Below are 10,914 nucleotides of genomic sequence, written 5' to 3' on the forward strand. Positions count from 1 at the left end.
GAAAAAATTAGTAGACGTATAAAATAAAAGGAGATAACTAACTATTTATGAAATAATCAATTCGTTTTCACATGATACGAACTCAAACAATTCTTCCGTTCATTGGATTCAAGGAAAATATAAGTAATAAAAAGTATACATAAATAAAGGACTTTCTATGAAAAAAATCTTTAAACAGCCTTATCAAAAAGAACATTTAAAATATACATTTACCGCTAAAACCATTAGAGGTGTTAATACATCTAATCTGGGGAGATTTGCGTTTCTTTTGAAAGCTAAACATTTTGCTTGATGATTTGAAATATATACTTCCTAAATGTACATAAGTTGAAAAACACTCATTTACCATTCAAAAATCTGTTGGTCGTTTATTTTATTATAATACGGCTGTGGTTTATATTGACTCTTTATATGACAAGGGATGGTGGATCCTACTCTGAGAAAGAGAGAACTTCAAGGAGTAAGGTTCTGGTGTGTGAATTCCCCTTGGGGGGAAATTCTGCTCTAGAGTACGATTCTTTGCTTTGAAAGATTTTTTAGTTAATGGTTTTTTTAATAAAAGTAACTGATTAAAGATGCAATGTAATGTAAATATTTTAAAGAAGTCGTCGTACTCCGATTCTGTAATGAAGCCTATACGTAAATGCATTGGATTTGATTTTAAAGTGGTTATTGATTATATCAATAGCTGATCATTATCAAAAGGTCAATATAATTTTTTTTTTTCATTTTAAAATTGTTCATATTTTGGAGTAGTATTATCAGCGCCCCCTTCAGACCTTGTCTTATCTTTTTTATAGTTGTAAGTATGTCAAATGACAATCATTTTTCTTGTTCAATACTCTAATTCTGTGACTAAAAATTTTGAAAATCATAAATTACATGTAAAACAAGTAGCTCTCAATTTTGCAATCACCATATTTAAATTCCATTAAGCATGTCACTGCGACAAAGTGGTCAGTGTTGCCAAATTGATAAATTTAAGACAGATTCCTAAATTTCAAAATTATTTGAAAAGAAAAATTAAAAATATATTTTCATCATACAATAACTGTTCGTAATTTCCATATTTGATTTAAAATAGTAAGCATTCAAGTGCCTATGAAGACAGGGGTCTTAATCAGTGATGAGAACCGTGGTACTGAGTGAATAAAAGGCGCAAAATAGAGGATTTTATTCGTTTAGGAAAATGTCCCCGTTTAGATACAATTAAACAAGAACTGGTGTGTGAATATTAATGAGTGTGAAATAGGTCCCCGTTTGTGCTGTGAAATGTGCTTAGCTTAAAATTAAAGATATTGATATGTTCTCATTATATTTGTCATCAGGGTTACATGGTGATTGATATTTTAAGTCAAAAGTCAATGAAATATTAAAAATAAAGAAGTCCCCATTTTGACAGTCTTTAACCCCTGTCCCCGTTTGACACCCTTCACACGTATGTGTGTGTGGGTGTGTGTGTGTGTGTGGGTGTGGGTGTGTGTGTGTGTGTGTGTGTGTGTGTGTGGGTGTGTGGGTGTGTGGGTGTGAGGGTGGGTGTGAGAGTGGGTATGTGTGTGAGGGTGAGTGCGTGTGTGCGTGCGTGTGAGGGTGCGTGCGTGTGTGTGTGTGAGCGTGCGTGCGTGCTTGTGTGTTTGTGTGTTGCATGCCTATTTACTGATATAGATCTTGTTGAAAAAAATGAGATAAAACATTAACGTGTAGATGGAATTTTTGAAGCTTAGAAACACAGAAGTTAGCACCCCCATTCATACAATAGAAAATTCCAAGAAAAAGGCGGTGAATCACATGGAATACTATGATCCATGCAAAAAGAGTAAAGGAAGTAAACACTACAGAATTTCTCATCAGTGATATCATTCTTTTTCCGGAACTACATCTGTATTTCTTTTAAAATGCATGTAAGGAATTCCAATGTAAGTCGGCTTGCACAAACTCTAGCTCTCTAGGTATGATATCATAGTATCTAATCATAAACATATAGATCCTTATACAGCCTGACACCGTCATGCCAGTCAATAGAAAGGAAAAAAAATTAGTCTTGTTAAATAGGCGATTTACATACACTGTAAATGATTATTTTTGATTTTAAATAAGTTATATATAGGTGTATGCAGTTCCCGAAACATTGATCCCTATTTTCATTTTTTCAAAGTCAATGAAATAATATCTTTAATTCTTTTAACTCTTATTTTGAATTGAGCAGTATTTCGTTTTGAGAATATTTTTTTCCTTTAAGAATAGGCTATTTTGTGTGAAGAATCGTGCGTTTGAGTTAGCAATCGTGTAAGATCGTAATAGAATTATTCATTACTACGAGTGTGGGATAGTGAAATTCCACCGAGGGGACAAGACTTACAGTCTAAGACGAGGCTTTGCCGAGTCCTAGACCGTGAATCTTGGCCACGAGGTGAAATTTAACTATTCCCACACGATTATGTAATATATGATTATTTTTCTCGCATTGTTTTATCCAAAATAACGCCTTGTCAATGACATCGCCATGATAGGGCTAAAATTTTTTTTTTTTCAATTTTCCATCTAATTAAAAATCAAAATACAATGAACACCATCAGAGAGAGCGTACCTGAAAATGGTTTACACAATTGTGTAAACTGATAAAATGAATTTAAGTCCATGTAAATTAATTGGATAGATAAAAACTGGGAATAAAAAACTTATCTATCCGCTAGCGTACACATTCATTCTCGAAGAATCCTTCCGCGATCTATAAATAGTGCCATTAAAAAAGTGAAAATACGACAATATTTTGAATGAAAATAAGTTTAGTTTGATAAGTTAAATGACAACATTTTAAGTATATGTACATGTAATATTTTTAACATTGTTACAATTTAGTTATATAAAGACGAAATGTTTACGTTATTGTTCGCGGCGTAGATATACACAGTGTAAGACAAAAAAATCTTACACGGTTGTCTCACACCGGACAAGTCAATCTTACACTGGCGATTATGCGAGAACGTAACGTATAGAATCGTGTACGTGAATGTTTATGTAAAAGATTTTTTTCATGGGTTGATTGTTCGTGTTACATGGTTGCTCTTGTAACTTTTCAACAGAAACGTTGTAGCCACTGACATTTTCACACCTCATTTGAACAGAGAAAAAATAATTACATTTAATATGTGTTTATTAACTTGATCTGAAGTTTTATTACTTTTATATGCATAATTAAAATATTTTAGAATTTGTGTGAAACACATGGGGCTCATCTTGTTGAAATTGAAACAGATGAGGAAAATTTTTGGATCCAGTATAACTTTCTAGATGTTTGGAATTATGGTAAGATACTTCTTTATGTTGAAATCCTATTAATATATACTTTTTTATTCATGTTATTTGTGGGAACATTTTTGTTTTCATTTGATATAATCATAACCGTTATTGGTGTCAACAAGCTAGTTAAAAATAGTGTTTTAATTTGCCTTTTTAGTATCATAACTCCACGTGTTTACATATCAGTTTGTTCCAAAAAATATATTTGAAAAATATTCGTTAACAAATTACTTATTATACCGGTGAAGGAAGGTAAGTTGGTAAAAGTCTGAGTAGCGCAGGTGGTTAATGAGGCTTTTGTGGAAATGTGTAAGAAGATTTTCTCCTTAAACTAAACCCTGCCTGAGCAAAAAATGCGATGACTTTGATTAGATATACGAGGGTTGTTCAAAACGTTCGTGCATTATGTTCATCTTCGTTACACATGTTACATGTTACATACTACTTTCAAGAAATTTAAACTAAGCACAATATAATGAGTGAGAATTTTAGTTTTGTTTGTTGATATTTGAAGTTTCTTTTATTCGATTTAGCAGAAGTAAATTTCCTTCATTATAATATAATCAGGTTTTGTACCTGCAAATCACACTTAGAATTTTAACGTCAAAACGTAACGTTAAGAAATTCTAAAAAAAAATACTATCCCTTTACATTTTCAAAAATAATAATCGGATACCCACTCATTAGAATTCTTTTTCTAGCACTTGAATATCATTGTTTTAATTTTTCTCGTTGTTAAATTTATTTGGCTTATGCTTTAATCCTTTTATCTCTTAGCTCTGCTTACATTGGATCAGCAATTCTGAAGCACCTATGGCTTTCCTTGACGTTCCATTATTTTAAAGAAAAAAAAAATCTTCACAAAATCCCCTCATTCGATAAAGAGTCTATGTCACTCAAATACTGTCTATACTTTTGTACACAAATGCTAAACTTCCTCCTGCATATTTTCATTTTTTTTTCCATTAATCTATTCATTCTAGAAACTACCTATTTAAATGCTTCCCTTTTTCAATGAAGATATTATTCAAAAAGTGCTTTACCCTCTTAGACAATTTTTTTGGAAGTCCAAATAACCTTATGAAATAAATTATAATTTTCATAAATCTATTTATTATTTATTATGTGTGCATTACATTGACTGAAAAATTAAAGAGGGTTTGTTAATAGTTTAATTACTGTAAAAAGAAATTTTCTCAACATCTACTGTTATTTGCAAGTGGGAATAGGTGGAATAGGTGAAATTGGGATTTTAAAATAAAGTTTGAATAGTCAACACTAAGCAAAATGTAACTTAGAAACTTGGTTGTAATTTTTTTGCTTACAATCAATGTATTTTGATTTCATTATTTTTATAATTTTTCAGCCGGTTGTCCTGAATCAAAAATTGATTGCTGTTATTGTTGGATTGGGGCGACAGATCGTCACACTGAGGGCGTTTTTACTTGGAATTTTCATACCAATGTCACGTTTGATGATTTCAACGAGCTCTACTCTGAAAATATTTTCTCCAAAGATTGTGTCCTTCTCTGTAAAACCCTAAAATGGGATGTTGCAAACTGTGACAAGAAACAAGTTTTTATTTGCGAAAAAGATATTGATTAATCAAGCATAACGTACGTGCTTAGTTTTGCATTATGATGTTTTATCATATTGATATATTATCTCTTATTTATTTTATATGCATGCAATCTGTGCAACCTGCCATTACATGCTATGTAAGCAATCATATGTTTGTATTAATATTCATTGTATTTCTTTTATATGTTCAGCTTTTTTTCATGTTATACATGTTCAGATATATATGAGCTTGACCCCCAGCCTCGATTTACCATAGGCGATAACATAAGAAAGCAGCTGTACCTTCGTCAAGCGTTCAGCACTCTGAAGAATAGGCCTGGGGACCTTCATACAAGACATTAAATACGCACTGTTTAGAGTCCCTCATTGCTTCATAGCCGTGATTGCCAAGTATATATCTAAGTATTTTTATCGTTAATGTAGTCCGATCCTCAGATTTATACAATTAGCAGTTTAGTAATCAAAAATAATTAAAAAGTATCTCTGAATTCACAAAGTTTTGTGAATTTATACACAGTATTTCTTTAAAGCTATAAGTTAAGATTTATGTTAATCATATTATATATGGAAAATTGTGAAATCTCTAATATTTTTGCAGAAAAAACGAATTGGAATATCAGCAATGTGTTTTTTAATTGCAAAATAATCAACAAATATATTTTAAGCTTAAAAACGATAAGTATCCAGGCATTCAGAGAAATTGTCGTAAATTTTATATTTATCTTGTATTTTTCGTCTTCTCTTTCCATCATGCATTCTGTAATACATAGTGTAAAAGGCTTTTGCTGTCATTGCAAGACACCACAAATCACTTCTTATTTCATACCATGTTAATAAGCATTGGTATCTAAGACTGGATTCAAGAAAATCTTATTTCACTATAACTGTATGATTTTTTTCCCTTTTCAAGGGTACAAATGTCAACTTTTATAAGACCTTTTCTAAGACTTCAAAAAACCCTGCATCTTAAAAAGAAGAATAAAATTCATAAAAAATATGGCATGAAAAAAGAGGTAGGGGCTCCATTGGCGAAAATCGGCCCCAGCTCAAAAATAAATTTTATTTTTTTGATTATATGTTGTGGATGTCTATTTTTTAAAAAGAACACCAATTTGTCCGAAAAACTTAATTTAAGGAGAAAATTAAGGCATTGATTGACCGCCGTTAATAGTTAACGTTAACGTTAAAAAGTAGCGTCATTACGTTATACACACACAGTTACTCGGTACCCTCCTCAGAGAACACTGAGTTAACCATACACACTAATATTGATAAGAACAACAAAACTTTTTTGATAGTTTACAACGGCTAAATTTCTTTTGTCAGGGTATGATGATGATGATAATCTGATGGTTGTCATAGCAACCAACTTTCTTCATAAATATGTCTCTGACTACATTAATAACAGAAAGGAAATATCTCAAAAACTTGACAATTTTGGTCACTTTCAAAACGTTGATATGTTCTCAATTTGTTGCAATATAGAGGTCATCAGTAAATTGATACGAAGACTTCTGTTCAGTATATAATTCCTCTTAATAAAACATTTTTTTCTAATGGTAGCTAAACGCAGTTTAGTATAAAATCCAGGGGGGGGGTCCCAAAGAGAAGCATGCTGGGTAGGGATTTTCCTGCTATTTATAGGAGTCTAGATGAAAACTGCATCTTTTTTGTTTTTATTCGCATAAAATAGAGTTTTCTCTTAATATTTAAAGAAAAAAATGTGCATTCATTTTTAGAAAAAAAAATTGTGAGACTTTTTAATAGGGGGAGATAACTCCCCAAACATCTTGTTTTCACATGTGCAGAATTGCATGAGTCATTTAACAGGTAATGTAGCTCTTTCAAGAGGTGGAAAATGTACCCTAAAAGCACACTAAAAAAAAACCTTAGGACTTGTTCTGTGAAATGCACATAACTTACTTTGTCAGATTTTTTTCTATTTTTGTTGAGCGGGGGGGGGGGTTAAAAATGCTGAAAATGGATACATAAACAACCCAATATCCCCCATATTTCAAGTGTCAAATACTCCCTAGTAGTAATTGATGAATGTATTATAGTTGGATATTTATTAAATTCACAATTTTATCTTTCCATTGATATGCAGAAGTATATGTAACAAGCCTCCATTTTATTTCTTTACAGGGGCCAGTTTTGCTTGTCCCTCACCAAGTAACGTCCTGATAACGTCATACATAAAACTGTGTTTTGCACCCAATATCGTCCATGAAATATGACTTTTGAACGTAATTTAGGATTTTTAAGTACTAGTCTTGTTAATATCTTAATATGCATATTAAAAGATGCACAGGTCTAATTACTTCTTTACAAAAGAGTTTTAGGGGATATTGGAAGGCAATTGTGTGTGTTTGTATGAGGACTAATTCTGTGTTAATTCTGTGCAAAACGGAGGTGACGTAATTTGCATCGGGATCGATGTCCAATGCTGCCTTAAGGGTGCAAAACACAGTTTTATGTACGACGTTATCAGGACGTTACTTGGTGAGGGACATGCAAAACTGGCCCCTATAAAAAAATAAAATGGAGGCTTGTTACATAGACTTCTGCATATCAATGGAAAGATAAAATTGTGAATTGTGTAAATATCCAACTATAATACATTCATCAATTACTACTAGGGGGTATTTGACACCTGAAATAAGGGGGATATTGGGTTGTTTACGCATCCATTTTCAGTGCACCTATGCATTTTTAACCCCCCTGCTCAACAAAAACAGAAAAAATCAGACAAAATAAGTTGCATGCATTTCACAGAACAAGTCCTAAGGTTTTCTTTTAGTGTGCTTTCAGGGTACATTTTCCACCTCTTGAAAGAGCTACATTACCTGCTAATTGACTCATGCAATTCTGCACATGTGAAAACTGGATGTTTTGGGAGTTATCTCCCCCTATTAAAAAGTCTCACAATTTTTTTTTCTAAAAATGAATGCACATTTTTTTCTTTAAATATTAAGATAAGACTCTACTTTATGTGAATAAAAACAAAAAAGATGCAGTTTTCATCTAGACTCCTATAAATAGCAGGAAAATCCCTACCCAGCATGCTTCTCTCTGGGAAAAACCCCCTGGATTTTATACGAAACTGTGTTTAGCTACCTTAAAGGAAATAATTTTTTCTTGCAATTCACTTTTTTGTATTTAGGTGCAAGGAGAACAGAATTCCAAACATTTTGGTGCATAAATTGTTGAATTTGGTCCAGAAATGGGCAAGTTATTGTAAATTTAGTATTACATGTCTACGACATTAGTCGACGCATAAAACAGGACTTCGAAGAGAAATTCAAACCTAACCGAATCAGCTCACACAATAATTTTATTTTTCTTCAATTTAAAAAACACAAAGTATGAAATATGCAGTATTTGAATATCAATAAAATGTTACATTATAAATTTTTTGAAAAGCTGCCAAACAATTTTTACAGATATTGCTAGTTTCTGCATAAACAAGGGGGGGGGGGTGTCTAATTGGAAATAGTCACTGTCTTAAATCATAAGATTGCCTAAAACATCTGGATGGTGTCACCCTAACTAGATACTCAATAGGTCTATGTCACATGTATATCTATACAGAAGATACATATTCTCATTTGCGATCAATTAAATTGAAGGTCATGACCTTGCGAAGCTTCCATTTTTGACATGACGTCACACTTTGTTGTCACAATGCTGTTGCGTCATAATATAAAATAACAACTTTAGCCCCTGAATCCTTATCATATGTATAAATTCTATGGAACATGTATCTAATAGGCATTAATGCCTTACACATTGTCAACCTGAGATTATATTGTATGGTTTACTACATAATTTAAAAGAAATAAAGCAATTTTCTATGAACTTACAGGCAAATAAATGTGGGAAATGTCATCAAATGCTACTCCTTAAGGGTGCAAAACACAGTTTTATGTACGACGTTATCAGGACGTTACTTGGTGAGGGACATGCAAAACTGGCCCCTATAAAAAAATAAAATGGAGGCTTGTTACATAGACTTCTGCATATCAATGGAAAGATAAAATTGTGAATTTTGTAAATATCCAACTATAATACATTCATCAATTACTACTAGGGGGTATTTGACACCTGAAATAAGGGGGATATTGGGTTGTTTTCGCATCCATTTTCAGTGCACCTATGCATTTTTAACCCCCCTGCTCAACAAAAACAGAAAAAATCAGACAAAATAAGTTGCATGCATTTCACAGAACAAGTCCTAAGGTTTTCTTTTAGTGTGCTTTCAGGGTACATTTTCCACCTCTTGAAAGAGCTACATTACCTGCTAATTGACTCATGCAATTCTGCACATGTGAAAACTGGATGTTTTGGGAGTTATCTCCCCCTATTAAAAAGTCTCACAATTTTTTTTTTCTAAAAATGAATGCACATTTTTTTCTTTAAATATTAAGATAAGACTCTACTTTATGCGAATAAAAACAAAAAAGATGCAGTTTTCATCTAGACTCCTATAAATAGCAGGAAAATCCCTACCCAGCATGCTTCTCTCTGGGAAAAACCCCCTGGATTTTATACGAAACTGTGTTTAGCTACCTAAGCTTGATCAATATGATTGCAAGGGGATGCTCAGCCTTAATTCTATCGTCCCTGTTATTCTTTTGATTGACATAATACACGTATTATTGTGTGGACATTACTAAACCTTTTTCATTTTGATAATCCGAAAAAAATATATATTAAAATCAAGCACGTAAGACTGGGAATAGGTGATGTTTTTAAAATGTTTTATTTCTGATTTTATACATGTTATCATTTAAAAAATATTTTACTGAACTACTAAAAAATAACGTCTCTAATACAACCACAAATAGATCGGCCGCTCCTGCGGCCGAAAATAATGCTATAAAATGGACCCCGCGAAATCAAATTGCTTTAAATATATAGTGATTTTTTTTCATTATTTTTTTGAGTAAACATTTAACTATAACATTTTTTCATGTGATCAAGACAAACCACTTCCTATTCAGACCTTATCATTAGATGTACGTTGTGGGATTAAATAAACTGCGGGACGTTGAGACTGTTCGGATGAGATCATATAAATCGGTGTCCCCTGTTGTTTGGCACGAAAAAGATCCCTCACTGTTTAATGGCTCCGAGTATTGAGTACAAGTATAAACAAGGGCACCGCTAAGCGGAGCATCCCCTCGCGGCAGGAACATCTCTGGTAATGATAATATCTCATGAGAGATAAATTCTCTAGAGGGACGTTAAACATGTAAAAGATTGATAGTACAACGTATCTTCTTTAATGTCCCTGTCATGAATATTTTGCTCATATGAAGGCTTGCCCGTGAAGAGCTGCCCATTTTTTCTCATAATAGGCACCGACGGCCATTGAGCAGTGAGAGATCCTTTTGTACCAGCATCTACTGGGACATTGGCCCTTGGTTTACACGGTCTCATTCGAAGGATCAGTCTTCACGTCCCACAAAGGGATTCAAACCCGCAACATTAGGATCAACTTCCTTACTTTTGACAAAATAATTAGTGGAGTGTTGTTGTTGATCCAATTTTTTTTTTTGCAAAATGCAAAGTACAACGCGTCTTGGTTGGTGGTGGTGGTGGTGGGGGGGGGGGGGGGGGGGGCATAACATTGATACCTAATTTGGGGTAGTAAAGTTTAATAAAAGGTATTAAATTGTTTTTCAGCTCTATTTATTTCTTTAACAAAATTATAGGGGGTGGGTTTTTTTTTAACTAAAATCAAATTGCATAGCATTTAAGTTGGGAATGGGGTGGGGGTCATAATATGCATACGTAATTGGGCAGTTTCCCTTATACCTAGTAGAAACATATCACGCACGCTACATATTCAAGTCTCAGTAATTTTAATTATTTACCAACCTAATTAGTATATATTTCACAGTTCCAGGCAATACGCATTTTTTTCGTAATGAAAAATAACAATGTACATCGAGAGTTTATTTGAACTTGTGGCACTTGTGGCGTCGGACCCCCCCCCCCCCCCAACACACACTTTCAATTTAACGTGCA

The 10,914-nt window shown here is 33.0% G+C and overlaps 1 long non-coding RNA gene across 1 annotated transcript; it reads right to left on the minus strand.

The window, feature by feature from the left end:
* Positions 1-7,330: 7,330 nt before the first annotated feature.
* Positions 7,331-9,448, minus strand: LOC134255041 (uncharacterized). The gene is made up of 3 exons (XR_009989434.1): positions 9,179-9,448; positions 8,745-8,858; positions 7,331-7,407 (listed from the first exon to the last, which is right to left on the minus strand). It is a non-coding gene; the product is annotated as an uncharacterized LOC134255041 (long non-coding RNA).
* Positions 9,449-10,914: the final 1,466 nt, after the last annotated feature.

The sequence above is a fragment of the Saccostrea cucullata genome, unplaced genomic scaffold (genome assembly GCF_032062105.1).
Source record: "Saccostrea cucullata isolate Sc308-1 unplaced genomic scaffold, CSIRO_AGI_Scuc_v1 ctg16514, whole genome shotgun sequence".
Classification (NCBI taxonomy): Eukaryota; Metazoa; Mollusca; class Bivalvia; order Ostreida; family Ostreidae; genus Saccostrea; species Saccostrea cuccullata.